Genomic DNA, 17,295 nt, shown 5'->3' with positions numbered 1-17,295 from the left:
GTTCCTACTTTTGTTATAGGTAGGTAACTTAGGGAAATTGTTACAAAAATTTTAGTGTGTTCTGTTGTTCTTGACTCCCTGTAGGAGTTTTTCCAGGTCAAATGTCTTCGATGAAATATTTACAACACTTTTATCATTAATTTGGCCTTTTCTTTGTTGATCCCTTATATCCCTGATCCCTCTAACTTTGCCTCTCGTTATCTCTACGGCTTCTAGGTAGTATCCCCGTGTCTTTTTGTTCATATAAAATATTTTAAAGCTGTTTTATATCATGTTTACTGTAATATCCACTTTTTTTTTTTGCTTGTACGTAGGTAATTAATATACGTTTGCAACGATTTGAATTACCAATGGCATTCGATAATGTGGCAAATTTTTTTTATCTCATATAGTTTTGTTAGTTGTCATTTGTTTGTATTTGGATGGTAAAGTTTGATAATAATCCCATTTCTTCGAACCCACATAATTTTCTTGATAAAGATTTTGTGCTCATTTTCTGTCAAATCCGAATACCTATGTAGGTATTTAATTTTCATTCTTCACAAAAGTTAGTATGAAAATTTTTTGATAAACTCTCGAATGTAAAAAGTATTAGGGGGTGAGGGAGGACTTTTTTTTTGTAAGGGAAAACTATACGCAAGATCAAAGGCAGAAGAAAATGAGGCGTTAAATTCAAAGTCAGGGGGGTTGATTGGAACCACGTTACGCATTCTGTCAATTGAAAGTGAACGTATCATTCCGTAGGTGGAACGTCTAGTGTAAAATCAAGATTATCAAGAAAGTATATGATAAAATAATATGGTACATTTGTTTTCTTGTACTAATGTAGGAGAGTAACTGTTTGTTTCTTCCGCGATAACGCGAAAGCGGTGGTGGGTCCAATTTTAATCAAATTTGGCAGGCAATACATAGGTAATTATGTATAAGATGACTAACTATAACTTTTACTGCACTAGCAGAAAGCGGTGTAGAAACTCATAAATTGAAAAGTATCTTTTTCCTACTGGTACTCCAAATTAGTAGTTCAGTACCATTTCAGTTATGCTAAAAAAAAAAAAAAAATCTTCTTCTTTTTTCCTTCCTACTACCTTGAATATCTTGGAAAAAGAATGTCTTGGGAGATCCGTACTGCATATCCGGAAAAAAAACTCATGTATTTCACACTTTTCGACACACCGTCTCCTAAACTTTTATTCCTCCTTTTTTTGCATAGATTACATATGCATTGTGATATGAAATTATCGCTACAGAAATGCAGTGGCTCGAAAAATTCTCATGATTATAGGTAGTAGCTAACTATACGTATTTATATTTAAATTTTTAATAGAGGGTGTTCATTTCAAAGGTGGCGGGAGGGGGTGGTTGACACTAAGGAAATTTTGGAGGTATTCATTAGAAAAAGATCTAGATGTAGATTTAGGAATTTAATCCGGTGTAGAGATTTAATTTTCTGGCCTATAAAATCGGACTGAATCGAATAAACACTCATCCAAAACCTTACCTTACCATCCCGAGGCCAAATTGCCGTTTCTAAATTTCACACCCATCTGTAAATTGGTCCAAATGAACAATTTACTAAAGTTTCAACTGTAAAGATTTTTTTAAATATTAATAATAAAAAAAGAACGTTTGTACTACATCATTTCCACACATTTGCCATTGCAACGGTAGTATCAGGTAGGTACCTACATAGCCAGGTAATATGTCCCCATTTCATTTATTACATAATTATGTATTACTATTTTTGTTTTTTGTAAATGCAGTTTCTTCGTGCTATTATGTCACAACTTTGGTGCTCACTGCAGCATTGTAGGATTTTTCCCAATATCTCAATAATCCTAACATCCAATGTTTACCTATTATGCTGGCACCGGTCACTATGCGCATTTACAGCATTGTAGGATTTTCCCAATATCTCAATAATCCTAAAATCCAATGTTTACCTACCATGCTGGCACCGGTCGCTATACGGCATTGTAGGATTTTTCCCAATATCTCAATAATCCTAAAATTCCGATCTGTTATTATATCACAACTTTGGTGCTCACTGCAGCATTGTAGGATTTTCCCAATATCTCAATAATCCTAAAATCCAACGTTTACCTACCATGCTGGCACCGGTCGCTATGTGCATTTATATGTCATAGCTACTCATTTTCCTCACGAGGCTGAGTGAGCCCCGCAAAAGCCAGTCACGGAATCAACGTGAGGAAAAACCGTCGGTTTTACCTCAAGGAAAAACTGTGAAGCGCATCCCTACACACTAAACGATTTATCCGTGAGGAAAATCCGAAGGGAAAATCCGACGAGAAAATTCGACGGGAAAATCCGAAGCGATTCTGACTACACATACACACTAGCAGGCCATTTTTGGGTTTATTATACATTTCAATAAAATCTTCTAGTTTATCTTTGTGTGACATTTTTCAATTTTGCTAATAATCGTATTTTTTTACTTAAAAAATTATGTTGTTCTTCTTTTAAAAACATAATTGTAGGTAGCGGTGCCAGCATGGTAGGTAAACATTGGATTTTAGGATTATTGAGATATTGGGAAAAATCCTACAATGCTACAGTGAGCACCAAAGTTGCGACATTATAACACAAAGAAATAATAATAATCTTTTTTCCTGAATTTTCCTTGAGATCTCTTTCACCGTTCTGGACTGGCAAAATAATAATAATAGTGCTTATTTATACTGCTCGCATAGGACTGAAAAGTCCCTTTACTCCAGCAGTAGGCTACTACTATTATTGTGGTCAAATTCTCAAATTATGTTGAGGATAAAATTCCATACCTCGGCTGGGATTGAACCCACGCCCTCCTGTTTACCAGGCGAGCGCCTTGACCACTACACCACCGAGGTAGGTATTTACAAAAAACAAAAATAGTAATACATAGGTATGTAATAAATGAAATGGGGACATATTACCTGGCTATGTACCTACCTAATACTACCATTGCAATGGCAAATGTGTGGAAATGATGTAGTACAAACGGTTAAAAAAAAATCTTTACAGTTGAAACTTTAGTAAATTGTTCATTTGGACCAATTTACAGATGGGTGTGAAATTTAGAAACGGCAATTTGGCCTCGGGATGTATTGTTTTAAGTTAAAAAAGTCAACTGCAGATTTTCTTTACACTTTGGGAGTTTGAGGCAAAAAAGCATTTATTTCCTTTTTCTTATTAAGAGAAAAAAAGTCAACTGCAGATTTTCTTTACACTTTGGGAGTTTGAGGCAAAAAAGCATTTATTTCCTTTTTCTTATTAAGAGAAAAAAAATCTAGTAAAAGGAAAATAAAATTATGCACATTAATGGTAAATCAGATTGTGGGAAATGTCAACTCACGAGAGATCATTGGACAGAGAAGTAGACTTGTCGCCAAGTGAACAACTTTCTGCAAAAATTCAGTACGACAGTACATATTTACCTATTTCTTTTTACATAATTCTTCATGAAAAGTCCAATGTCAAAAGTAATTAATATAGGTACCTACATAAATAGTTTCATAAGTAATTAAAATGGTTTCAAAAATTAGGTAAAACAGGAAACAATTTAGATTGGTACGACAGTACATATTTACCTATTTCTTTTTACATAATTCTTCATGAAAAGTCCAATGTCAAAAGTAATTAATATAGGTACCTACATATTAAATAGTTTCATAAGTAATTAAAATGGTTTCAAAAATTAGGTAAAACAGGAAACAATTTAGATTGATGGTTACATTTTTACTGTAACGAGAATTCTCTCTGTACTCCGATCGCGTAGTGACAACATAGTAGGGATGCGCTTCACAGTTTTTCCTTGAGGTAAAACCGACGGTTTTTCCTCACGGATAAATCGTTTAGTGTGTACCCAGCTTTACATTTTTACTGTAACGAGAATTCTCTCTGTACTCCGATCGCGTAGTGACAACATGAACATGTAACAATAGGTTTTACAGTCAACAGGAAATATGAAATTCATTATGAATATTACGTTTCTGCTACCTATTATGCATTTATTTTATTATTTATTAAAATTAAAAACAATAAAAATTCCAAGGGTGTCCTGACTTGGCCAAAGAGCAGTTACAATAATACCCAGTTTCCTTTACTTAAATTACATTTCCCGCTTTTTAGGCGGTCACCTAATCAATCGAGACACAAAAATCAAACTTCTCTTCCCCAACTGCAAGCCTGATGGGTACATGGTGTGATTTTAAAAATGATTTCGCAAATTTGGACTCCGCAAATCTCTAGATCAGGGTTATATGACTGCGTAGTGCGTACCACCTAAAATGTATCCGCGTACCACCAGTGGTACGCGTACCACCGGTTGAGAACCTCTGCTCTAGATTATTATTTCAAACATCCACCACTGATTTCACAAAAGTCATAATTTTTGCCAGTAATTATAGGTTAAGTATTAGTTTATATTTCTAATTTATATTGCAGAGGTGTTATGTCTATACTCCTATTTTTTAACATCTTTATTAGAGTAAGTTTAACAGGGACGGATTGTTCTCTCTTACTTTGGCTCTGTTAGATATACGAGAACTTTGACATCGGCTTACAACTTGAAAACTTTATTACTCCTAAATCGACTCATGATTTTGGCCAGGTTTTTTTTCCCCTAGAAACGAGCTTCAGAAAGGAATTTTCCCTTTTCTGAAGCTCGTTTTCCCTCTTTTGTCGTCATATCGCTTGTATTAAACCTTAGGGAATCCAAGCCATTGGAATCGGTTCTGTTTCGGGAAGGAAAATACACCTTAGGTAGTTAAAACCCAGAAGTTTCTAAATTAAAATACCCACAAACAGAACTAGAGCTACGTTATGTAGAAATATAGAAAACTTTCAAATGTCAATTTCATCTGAAGTTCTAAAAGTGCCAAAGAAAAAAATTCTCGGGTATGCAATTCCTGGAAAATTCCCGATTGCAACTTTATAATCCATTTCGATTTTCGTTACATTAGGTGCACATCTACTTTAGACGCTCTCTTTTCAAAGTAATTACTTATGAAACTATTTATGTAGGTACCTATATTAATTACTTTTGACATTGGACTTTTCATGAAGAATTATGTAAAAAGAAATAGGTAAATATGTACTGTCGTACTGAATTTTTGCAGAAAGTTGTTCACTTGGCGACAAGTCTACTTCTCTGTCCAATGATCTCTCGTGAGTTGACATTTCCCACAATCTGATTTACCATTAATGTGCATAATTTTATTTTCCTTTTACTAGATTTTTTTTTCTCTTAATAAGAAAAAGGAAATAAATGCTTTTTTGCCTCAAACTCCCAAAGTGTAAAGAAAATCTGCAGTTGACTTTTTTACGCTTACAATGAGGTAGCTATTATAAATTTCTTTTAAGTTGTTTTTATTCAAATCATTTCCCCCTACATTAAGTGTTAATACCTCCTGATGTTGCTCTTTTTTTTCATGTTTTCTTCAACATCAAAGGTGTTTGCTTTCTTTAATTATTCAGAAGAAAAAAAGAGCGGGAAAACTATATTGCTTTTTAAGTATCAAATTATCTTGGCCAAGACACAAGCAATGCTTAGTAACGTAGTGTCTCAATTTAAAATAAGCGATCTCGCTAAAATAAATGAACAGAAAGTAATCACATTGTTCATTTCATAATCTGAAAGTTTGTGCTCATTGGTATCTAACTTTTTCAAGGAGGGTTCTACTAAAAGTTTGGTAAAATAGACTAAAATGAGGTGTAGTGTAGATACGAGTATGTATATCGATCTAATTATAGGTACACCTACAAAGTTGTACTTTCATGAGATTATGTTAAAAGAGGCCCCTTAACCTACTCCCACAAAAGGCATAACTTGTGAAAAACATCACAACTAACTGTGAAATGGAAAAAAGAGGAATCACAAAAACATATTCACAAAACACACTTTTTCTTTTCCCCAAAATGTAGGATAAATAATTGACAAAGCATTCAGCTTTCGAATCAATCCCCCTCAAGTGTTCATCTGAAAAGATATTTGATTTCAGTTAGTATTATAGAATTCATTGTATCGTGTGTACTAGTGAGTAGTTTATCACTAATAGTTTCCATTCTTCTCACCCTGATGTTTCCTATCACAAAGTTTTTCTTGTTCAAATATTGATGTAAGTAATTTCCGAGTCTCATTGTCTGTTTCGTTTTTTTGTCTTCTTGAACTCATTTATAACTCAAGTGCAAAGGTGTTTGCTTTCTTTAATTATTCAGAAGAAAAAAAGAGCGGGAAAACTATATTGCTTTTTAAGTATCAAATTATCTTGGCCAAAACACAAGCACTGCTTAGTAAAACGTAGTGTCTCAATTTAAAATAAGCGATCTCGCTAAAATAAATAAACAGGAAGTAATCACATTGTTCATTTCATAATCTGAAAGTTTGTGCTCATTGGTATCTAACTTTTTCAAGGAGGGTTCTACTAAAAGTTTGGTAAAAATAGACTAAAATGAGGTGTAGTGTAGATATGTATATCGATCTTATTATAGGTACACCTACAATGTTGTACTTTCATGAGATTATGTTAAAAGAGGCCCCTTAACCTACTCCCACAAAAGGCATAACTTGTGAAAAACATCACAACTAACTGTGAAATGAAAAAAGAGGAATCACAAAAACATATTCACCTCTTTCTCTTTTCCCCAAAATGTAGGATAAATAATTGATGAACATGAGAACAAGGAGAGGAAAAATAAATTAACTTTCAGTAAAGCAGAGCAAAATGTTTATACACAGAAGGAAGTCGGGAGTTGAGGAGTATAAAATTATTACATTAATTTCTAATAAAGTTACGCAAGTTTAGCTTAGGAAGCTCAAAAGAAGGTTGTGTGTAAATTATGCTCTTTGATATAGAATACACTGCAAACCTAATTACAGATTAGACTGTTTAGGTTATTTTGTTTTGCTGCTTTTGTTATCTTCCTACTCCTTCTGATCGCGTGCTAGCGTTCTTTCATATGAATACAAAATACAGGGTCACAGAAGATGCTGCAGATCTCATTTGCTGAAGTGATTTATTTGGAAATCTTCCATTGACAATACCAACATACCTATTAAATTACAATACCATACAAAAGGTTTTCAGTTCCCCTGAATGATAGGTACATAATCTTGACTGTTTTAAAGGTATATAGGTCTCTATCCAGTATGCAGAACAGTTCCTAATAGCCTGATGATACGGTGAGTCCCCAGCCTACTGCAATAAACAATAAATTACCTAAATTAATAAGCAATTTCGTCCCACATGCGTTAGGAAACATGTGATAATTATCAGAATAATATTTCCTACTTTTGTTATAGGTAGGTAACTTAGGGAAATTGTCACAAAAATTTTAGTGTGCTCACCCTGATGTTTCCTATCACAAAGTTTTTCTTGTTCAAATATTGATGTAAGTAATTTCCGAGTCTCATTGTCTGTTTCGTTTTTTTTTTTTTTGTCTTCTTGAACTCATTTATAACTCAAGTGTATTATGATTCGTTTGAAAAGTCTAAAAATAATAATCGAAAGTAAAAATAAATGGAAACACGTCCCAACTCCACTGACATTGTTATCTTTGAAGAGAATTTATCAGGGAGTCAAATATCGAACGGTAAATGGGAGGTTCTGCGAACGCCATGGTAAGAAATTGGTGCGGAAGTAATTTGGTCTTAAAACCAGATAATGGGTGAATTCCTTAGTGGTCATTGGAATGGACTGGAAATTGACCACTAGGCCAAGGGAGGTTAGGGCCTGACACATTTTCTATGAATTATGACCTTTTTTTTCTTTATAAAAAATGAAGAAAATTGCATATTGACAGCTACATATGGCCAACATTTTAATCTATGGACGTGGGTGCCTAAAACTATTCTTTGAAATACTAAGTACAAGAAAATTTTCATTTATTTTTATACCCCCTAGGTCCCAACCAATAAGAAGATAGATCATAGGCGGGTACTGAAGAAGATCATTTTTATCCATACAACGGAAAATGTTTCCTGATGCAATTGATTTCTGGAAGGAAATCTTGCACTCTTTAACTCCGTAAATTTGTACCTATGTTGTAAATGTTACTTTGAAGTACATAAAGTAAGTTTGTTTATATGCTCTGTAACATAATACGAAATAACATGAGGGGTAAAAACATGGCCCAAAAAAACAAGACGCAACGTTTTTACTGCACAAAATTATCGTGTTATCTTTGTAGTGACAGAAAATTGGTTAAATATACCAACCATCTAAAAATGAATAGGTACCCAGTTTTAGTTAAAACTTTCCGATCCCTTGTTTTCGTTCATGAGTTAGTCGAGTTAGTTTTAAGTTACCCTAAGAGCCTATTAGCTTAATATTGATAAAATAATAACTAATATTTACCTATATTATTAGTATGATCTTAAATAAATTAAAAATATGGTATTTTACTTACGAGTCTAAAGATGAGTTTCTATGAGGTACAAATGAGCCATTTGAATACCTGGAACAAGGGAGAGAAAAGTGATATAAATATAAAATTAATATAGGAACAAACAAATAGGTAATAACTTTTAGAAAAATCGTACAGATAGGTACGTGCAACATTGAGAAGGACATTGTGGACCCAAAACCTTTGAAATTCCTTTCCACTGCTCAGGCTATCTATCGCCTTTACCTAGCTATTTTTTTTTGGCAGGGTTCTCCTAGAGGAACTCTTCCACCCAACCACTAAATTAGTCTTTCACTGTGAGCCTTTAAGATTATTCACTAGGGATGTCTTGAATGCTCCTAGACTTTGTGAGTCTCTTATATCCCTATATGAAGAGAATTCCATAATCTAACTGCAGATATTACTTTCTATTATTTCCAGACACCTTATAGTCCTCAAACTTGTTACAGGACTTTCTGTGTGAACTTGATTGATTGAGGAAGCAGAAATCTAAACACAAAGATTTCAAACGCCCCCCACTCCCTCTCATTTGGCACGCTTGTTTTAATCCATTTTACTTTCGGGTGACAACAAAAGGGGTGGCAAGATTGTTGATAAACACTTCAGTAAATACTATTATCTATTTATGGTGAAGACTTGGCAACTTTCAAGTTATTTTAGTGAAAAACACGGTAAAATAAATAAGAGAAAAAGCAGGCCATTTGACATCTCAATCCTACGCGTATGTGCTAAGACTAAGACTGTTACGAGTATGAGTATTTTACTAATTTCTTATTATTGATGTACATGAGACCAGTAAAAAAGTTATATGTACCTACTTAACAGTTTTAAAATTTCAGGGAATTTAATTTACAGAGTTTTTGTAACAAAGATTTGGTGCTTAGAAAACTGTGTGGTATTGACCATATTCTGTCAAGGAAGCACAACAGGAACCTAACCAAAGCGGCCCGATCTAACTTTTTCAAGGAGGGTTCTACTAAAAGTTTGGTAAAAATAGACTAAAATGAGGTGTAGTGTAGATATGTATATCGATCTTATTATAGGTACACCTACAATGTTGTACTTTCATGAGATTATGTTAAAAGAGGCCCCTTAACCTACTCCCACAAAAGGCATAACTTGTGAAAAACATCACAACTAACTGTGAAATGGAAAAAAGAGGAATCACAAAAACATATTCACCTCTTTCTCTTTTCCCCAAAATGTAGGATAAATAATTGATAAAGCATTCAGCTTTCGAATCAATCCCCCTCAAGTGTTCATCTGAAAAGATATTTGATTTCAGTTAGTATTATAGAATTCATTGTATCGTGTGTACTAGTGAGTAGTTTATCACTAATAGTTTCCATTCTTCTCACCCTGATGTTTCCTATCACAAAGTTTTTCTTGTTCAAATATTGATGTAAGTAATTTCCGAGTCTCATTGTCTGTTTCGTTTTTTTGTCTTCTTGAACTCATTTATAACTCAAGTGTATGATTCGTTTGAAAAGTCTAAAAATAATAATCGAAAGTAAAAATAAATGGAAACACGTCCCAACTCCACTGACATTGTTATCTTTGAAGAGAATTTATCAGGGAGTCAAATATCGAACGGTAAATGGGAGGTTCTGCGAACGCCATGGTAAGAAATTGGTGCGGAAGTAATTTGGTCTTAAAACCAGATAATGGGTGAATTCCTTAGTGGTCATTGGAATGGACTGGAAATTGACCACTAGGCCAAGGGAGGTTAGGGCCTGACACATTTTCTATGAATTATGACCTTTTTTTTCTTTATAAAAAAAATGAATAAAATTGCATATTGACAGTTGCATATGGCCAACATTTTAATCCATGGACGTGGGTGCCTAAAACTATTCTTTGAAATAGTAAGTACAAGAAAATTTTCATTTATTTTTATACCCCCTAGGTCCCAACCAAGAAGATATTTGATAGGCGGGTACTGAAGAAGATCATTTATCCATACAACGGAAAATATTTCTTGATGCAATTGATTTCTGAAAGGAAATCTTGCACTCTGTAACTCCGTAAATTTGTACCTATGTTGTAAATGTTACTTTGAAGTACAGTAAGTTTGTTTATATGCTCTGTAATCTGTTATAGTTCCCCCTGTCAAACCTCTTAAAAAAAAAAAATAATAAAATATTTCTCCTAAATCGACTCATGATTGGCCAGGTTTTTTTTTTCCTAGAAACGAGCTTCAGAAAGGAATTTTCCCTTTTCTGAAGCTCGTTTTCCCTCTTTTGTCGTCACATCGCTTGTGAAAAAAAAAAAGGTTACAGATCGAAGCTACATCTGCTTTTTAAAAGAGAGAGTTTATAAAAATAGACCTTTACTTTAAATGCAACAATACAAGGAATTCTCGCATTCTGACAGGTTCCTTCATTTTGGGTCGATGACTCCTTGCTCTCATATCCATCTGGACGTGGGGGTGTCTCCCTCGATTCCTTCAGGCAATTTTTGAGATCCGCATTGCGATTCATATACTCTAACTTAGTTTTGTCTATTCAACTCCAAAATATGATACGGAAGATTAACATTTAGGGAGAGCTCTTTTTTTAGGTACATGAGAGGTGTACCTACCTTTATTAGCCTATTTTTTTCAATACCTTGGTATGTAGGTTAGGAAGGGCACAAATTCGAATCAGCCCCAGTTAACTTGTGAGTAAATGAAGAAAAAAAGAAGACAGGATAGGAGAAAGCATTCCGAGAGCGAACATTATGCGTTCAGGATAAAATCCGCCCTGGGTGGGAATGGAACCCGCAGCCTAGCACTTACAACGCAGACGTGCTATAGGCTATACCAAACATAGGCTGGCAGTGGAAGATTTTTAAGTGTACTGGGACGATTTTTGGGTAAAAAAAAGATATGTTTCAGTCTTGGTAACTAGGAGAGTTTTACCTAGTGTTCAAGACAATTTTTTTTTTTAGTTATGCAGAACCTGCCTGCTTGCCTTCCGATGACGGAAACCTTAATGTAGATACCTATTTAATTCAAATAAAGTGCCTAAGTAACATAAAAATTTGAACTTATAAATGGAAAGGATTAGTCTAAGAGGCATTACTGGCTATTAAGATAGTAATCAATAAGGACTATTATAATATACCTACCTTCGTAAGAATTCACTGTACAGTGTGTTTAAAAAGTTCCCCCAATGGCCCCTACTGGCCACTATATTTTATTTTTTGTAGGAAAATAAGTCAAGTCGCGATTTAGTAGAACAAAATATTTTGGTCTTACATTACTATACCTATTTGTTTGTACCTACCTACCCAATCTTTTGAATCTTGTACAAATAATGTGCGAAACAAATTTCTGCCCATACCCAAAAGAAAATACATATTCTTGCCCTTTATAGATACAAATGATTTTAGAAATTTAGTAGACTGTATGGCCGTCAGTAAAATAAACATTGTGCTGATGAATCAGTAGCTCGATAACTAGATATTTACAGCATCTGTTTTTGTCTGTCAAACTTTCGCCAAAAGTCACAGGAAACTTTTTTGTACTGCACATACATACAAGTAGGTTTACTCATACCCATCAAGTCGTAACATTTACATAAGGCGAGTTTTCCCCCCTTGGTATATTTCCCTTCTACCTTGTGCAAAAAATTCAGACAAAAATACCCGACCACGCCCCCACAGTATACTTTATTTATATAGTCAGGATGAGACTGAAAAGTCCCAATCTACATAAAAGCCATTATTTTGCACGCTATATTCAGGTACCTACCTAGTTACAGTTTATTCATTACCTGAATTCCTAGGTCAGAATAGTCCCTTTTCACAGACATGGCTACTGTTTGCTGTAGTAGCAATGTTTACTTTGTATGATGCTTCAATGAACATATTGATAGACTGTAGTCTAGGTATCTCTTTGTTTTTATTCAAGCTGTGGGTGAGTCAGTTCTTCTTTTCAAGAGATGTTCTTACAATTCAATACGGACGTGAGTTTTATAGCTAGGGTGGTGTTACTGGTGTTTTATTTAAAGAATAGAATAGAATGAATAATAATTAATACTATACTTGCTCCTACCTTTTCCTTTGCTACCTGAATGAGAATTTGGATAAAACTTTCTTTTTAAATATCTCAAAATTTGGCCTTGGCGTGTTGACGTAAAAGGCTGAAATCGCCGTAACTAAGTACTAAATTTACCTACTGATTTATAAAAGTGAAGAATAATTATTGAGAATAGTTATTTAAAAAAGAATCTTTAAGAATTAAAAATTGAAATTAAAAAGACAATGATTCGACTATCAGAAGACTTGGCAACTTTCAAGTTATTTTAGTGAAAAACACGGTAAAATAAATAAGAGAAAAAGCAGGCCATTTTTTGACATCTCAATCCTACGAGTTAGTGCTAAGACTAAGACTGTTACGAGTATGAGTATTTTACTATTTTCTTATTATTGATTTACATGAGACTAGTAAAAAAGTTATATGTACTTAACAGTTTTAAAATTTCAGGGAATTTAATTTACAGAGTTTTTGTAACAACAAAGATTTGGTGCTTAGAAAACTGTGTGGTATTGACCATATTCTGTCAAGGAAGCATAACAGGAACCTAACCAAAGTGGCCCGAAAAAAAAGCTCGGTCCCTTACCAAGACAAATTTTTTTAGCTCTTTTTTCTCCGTCAGAAAAGCAGTTTAAAATGGCGTTTTGAAACAAAGGGTGTCTGTTTTTGCAAATGGACTCCATCCCCATAAAAGGTTACAAACATCAGTTACTATTTTATAGCTTTTAGAGATCCCCTTTCAATACGCATGATGTGTTACTGGGTTATGAGGGGGGTTTTCTAAAATGTCTACTGATGTTGATGGGCTTGATGGCATTTTGAAAAATGAAGGGAAATCCGAGAAAAATACAGTTAAATAAAACTGGTAGCGTTGATGGGTCGCTATCGTTAGAAATACGTTGTGCCTTTACTTACAAATACGACTTGTGCTTAGAGCCGATTTTTTTTTTTCAATGAAAAGAAAAGAAATAAATATTGGTTGGTAGGTATCATGTTCTATTGACTATTATTATGTATTGCGATAAGACGGGCGGTCATTTTGGGTTTAAACAGACAAGTTTCAGATTACCTGATTTTAACATTGATTAAAAAAAAATACCTCCCCCGTAATTTAGATCGGTTACTCCTGGTCTGATAAACTAAAGATCGGAAAAAAAATCCCCCCCCCGAAATTTAAACGGTTTCCCCCTGTTTTAAAAAACAAAAAAAAAAAAAAAAAAAAAAAAAAACAGGCTGTGTGGTTATAGAAACCCACTAACCTGTGACAGATTTTGTTTGGTCTTTACCGTCAATTTGGTCCGATTTCAAGGATTTTGATTGGTTCAAACAAACTACAGACACAAAAAGATTTTTTGGGAGCTCATTTTACCTTCTGATAAATTAAAAAATAAATAAATAAATCTGTAATCAATATAGGTACATTTATATTTTTGTGGCTATCAAGAAAAGCTAATGAATTTTTGTAAATAAATAATCAATATTGAGTTACACCAGAAACAGTCTTTTAGGGTAAATACCTATCGAACCTACGTAAATTTTTGAAAAGAAATTAGGTACAAAAGATAGGCAGTCATATCGATATCAAAGGTAAATCCTAAATAGGTTCATCATTCTATCTTCTATCAACTTCTTTATACCTATGTCTTTTGTTTTGCATTAGACATCTTACTACAGATTGAAATTCAGACAGTGAAACTCAGAATTATTCGTGTTTTATGTTCATATTTTAGCACATATTGAACAAATTGCTCAGAGAAAAGTATCACAAGAACTGGACATACTAAAATCCAAGTTTCAAAAATATCAATTCAAATTCTTAAAGAGCAATTTCAGGTTTCCACACACTGGGCAAACCTAATTTCGTGCTTATGTTCATATTTTAGCACATATTGAACAAATTGCTCAGAGAAAAGTATCACAAGAACTGGACATACTAAAATCCAAGTTTCAAAAAATATCAATTCACATTCTTAAAGAGCAATTTCAGGTTTCCACACACTGGGCAAACCTAATTTCGTGTCTCTACTCGCACGGAGAAACGAAAATAAAGGGACTTTAATGCAATTTTTAATCTCCCATATTCATATCTCCACCTGAACGGTTGAATGCACTGGAAAATGTTGGGACGAAAAAGTCCCTGGAGTGCTGAAAATGAAATTATTGAAATGAAGACAAAAAAATAATCATTCTGAGGGAAACATTTTGTCATACGATAGCCAGCGTGTAAGATACGAGCAGATTTTGATCTGATTATCCCTAGAACTTGTATCCTTATCAAAATCCTTATCCATCAGGATAACAACGTTTGTTTTTTATATCAAAATATCGAGCCAGGCAAATTTACTTAAATAGGGACAGCGAGAAGAATATCACTCAGCTTCCGAATCCCCAGGGACCAGAGGTTTATTTCCAGGAATCGATTTCTGTCCATCAATTTTATCGTGTATTTTTTAGGACCTATATGGTGCGTTAAGACAAGAGCAGTCTCATCATAGGAAATTTTGTTGGTGAAAAAGATAAGCATTGACTTTTTGACTTGTGATTTTTTCAGTTTACAAGAGAAAGATGTAGTGCCCCTAAAAAAAAAATGCCCCACAAATTTCATGATATCATAAGGTAGGTAATAGGTATGTATTCTATGGAAAGTAGTGTGTGAAACATAAAATCAAAAATGATTAGTTAGTAGTTACTTTCTTCTTCTTAAGGGGGAGGATAGGGGGCACGTTTCCACTTTCAACTGTCTAATATTTTCGACAGCTGATGAGTGCTTATCCTCGCCAGTAGGAGTGAGGAAACTAACATTTCACTCATCGCTATTTGACGTGGGTGGTTTTTTATGTACGAAAAAGATTATTTAGGTTATTATGTTAGCTGAAGGCAATAAGCCCAGTCCCTTCGTAAAGTGGCTGGACTATATCAAGTATAAACTTTATTGTTATTCAATTAGGGGTTTTCTTCACTAGCCTCAGACCAAATTTATAATGAAACCTCTTCCATGTGTGTATTTTTACCCATGTATACGGTGTTTTCTTTTGACTGTGGATGTAGGATTTGTATAGCGCCGTTATTATTCAATTCTTATACCTAAAGTACGTTTTCCGACAGATCCCTTTTAAATTTCCTCTTCTTCTTCTACAGATATTGGTGGAGATATCTATTCTCCCAACAGTTATACCTAAAGTACGTTTTCCGACAGATCCCTTTTAAATTTCCTCTTCTTCTTCTACAGATATTGGTGGAGATATCTATTCTCCCAATATAGAAATTGGTGGAGATGTCTTTTCTACTTATGTAGAAATTGGTGGATGTGTCTATTCTCCTTATGTAGAAATTGGTGGATGAAGATATTAGAGAGACAATTATAAATAAATTTTCGTTAACCCCTCTAGCTGCTAGCTCCAACCCTCAGGAAAAATCCCAAGTTCCAAGCCTGCTATCATTATATCATACATTATGATTGAATTTTATTGATCTCTTGTAAATATACACTACGTACTGAACACAAATTCGGGTTTCATTATAACTGTACCACAAATCACAAAGATAATTATTCCTGGGTTTTGTCCCTTGTTAGGTTTTTTATTATAATCTCATTACTTTTGTAAACATCGTAGGGTGCAACTGACAAGTATTATTTTCTTGTCAGATTTTTGTAAGCTTTTTTTTTATTTTTTCGGTCAAACAATGTTGTATTTTTTGTCCCCTGTCTGTTGTGTTATTATAATCTCATTACTTTTGTAAACATCGTAGGGTGCAACTGACAAGTATTATTTTCTTGTCAGATTTTTGTAAGCTTTTTTTTTTTATTTTTTCGGTCAAACAATGTTGTATTTTTTGTCCCCTGTCTGTTGTAAGCTATCGGTGTGAAAATTCTTGAAAGCCAGATGTAGATTTTCCGACTGATGCTATTAGTGATATTTTGTGTTTTAGCTGAACCACTGGATGTGTCAACTATCGAAGCGTTTCTGTCCTATGGATAAGTTTAATTTTCATTTAGTTGTATTAATACTTTCTTCAAGGATTAGTCTAAGAGGCATTACTGGCTATTAAGATAGTAATCAATAAGGACTATTATAATATACCTACCTTCGTAAGAATTCACTGAACAGTGTGTTCAAAAAGTCCCCCCAATGGCCCCTACTGGCCACTATATTTTATTTTTTGTAGGAAAATAAGTCAAGCCGCGATATAGTATAACAAAATATTTTGGTCTTACGTTACTATACCCATTTGTTTGTACCTACCCATCTTTTGAATCTTGTACAAATAATGTGCGAAACAAATTTCTGCCCATACCCAAAAGAAAATACATATTCTTGCCCTTTAGATACAAATGATTTTAGAAATTTAGTAGACTGTATGGTCGTCAGTGAAATAAACATTGTGCTGATGAATCAGTAGCTCGATAACTAGGTATTTACAGCATCTGTTTTTGTCTGTCAAACTTTCGCCAAAAGTCACAGGTAATTCAGGTAAACTTATTTGTACTGCACATACATACCTACAAGTAGGTTTACTCATACCCTCATAAGTCGTAACATTTACATAAGGCGAGTTTTCCCCCCTTGGTATATTTCCCTTCTACCTTTTGTGCAAAAAATTCTGACAAAAATACCCGACCACGCCCCCACATATTTAACTTTTCGAAAAAAGGTAACATATTGATTTTCAGTTTTTTTTTTTTTTTTTTTTTTTTTTTTTTTTTTTTAATTTTTGTTTTTTGTTTTTTTTTTTTTTTTTTTTTTTTTTTTTTAGGCTTTGAAAGTGAAGTGTAACTTTCTTACTTTCTTTTAAAGAAGTGTACGAGAAACAAAAGCCAATATTTACGATTAAGGTGACAAATGACAACCATACTTTTTTCTTGTTGTTGTTGA

Source organism: Diaphorina citri, unplaced genomic scaffold (genome assembly GCF_000475195.1).
Source record: "Diaphorina citri unplaced genomic scaffold, Diaci psyllid genome assembly version 1.1 scaffold44, whole genome shotgun sequence".
Taxonomy (NCBI): Eukaryota; Metazoa; Arthropoda; class Insecta; order Hemiptera; family Psyllidae; genus Diaphorina; species Diaphorina citri.
The sequence above is the reverse complement of the archived record's forward strand: the minus strand, read 5'-3'. Positions refer to the sequence as shown.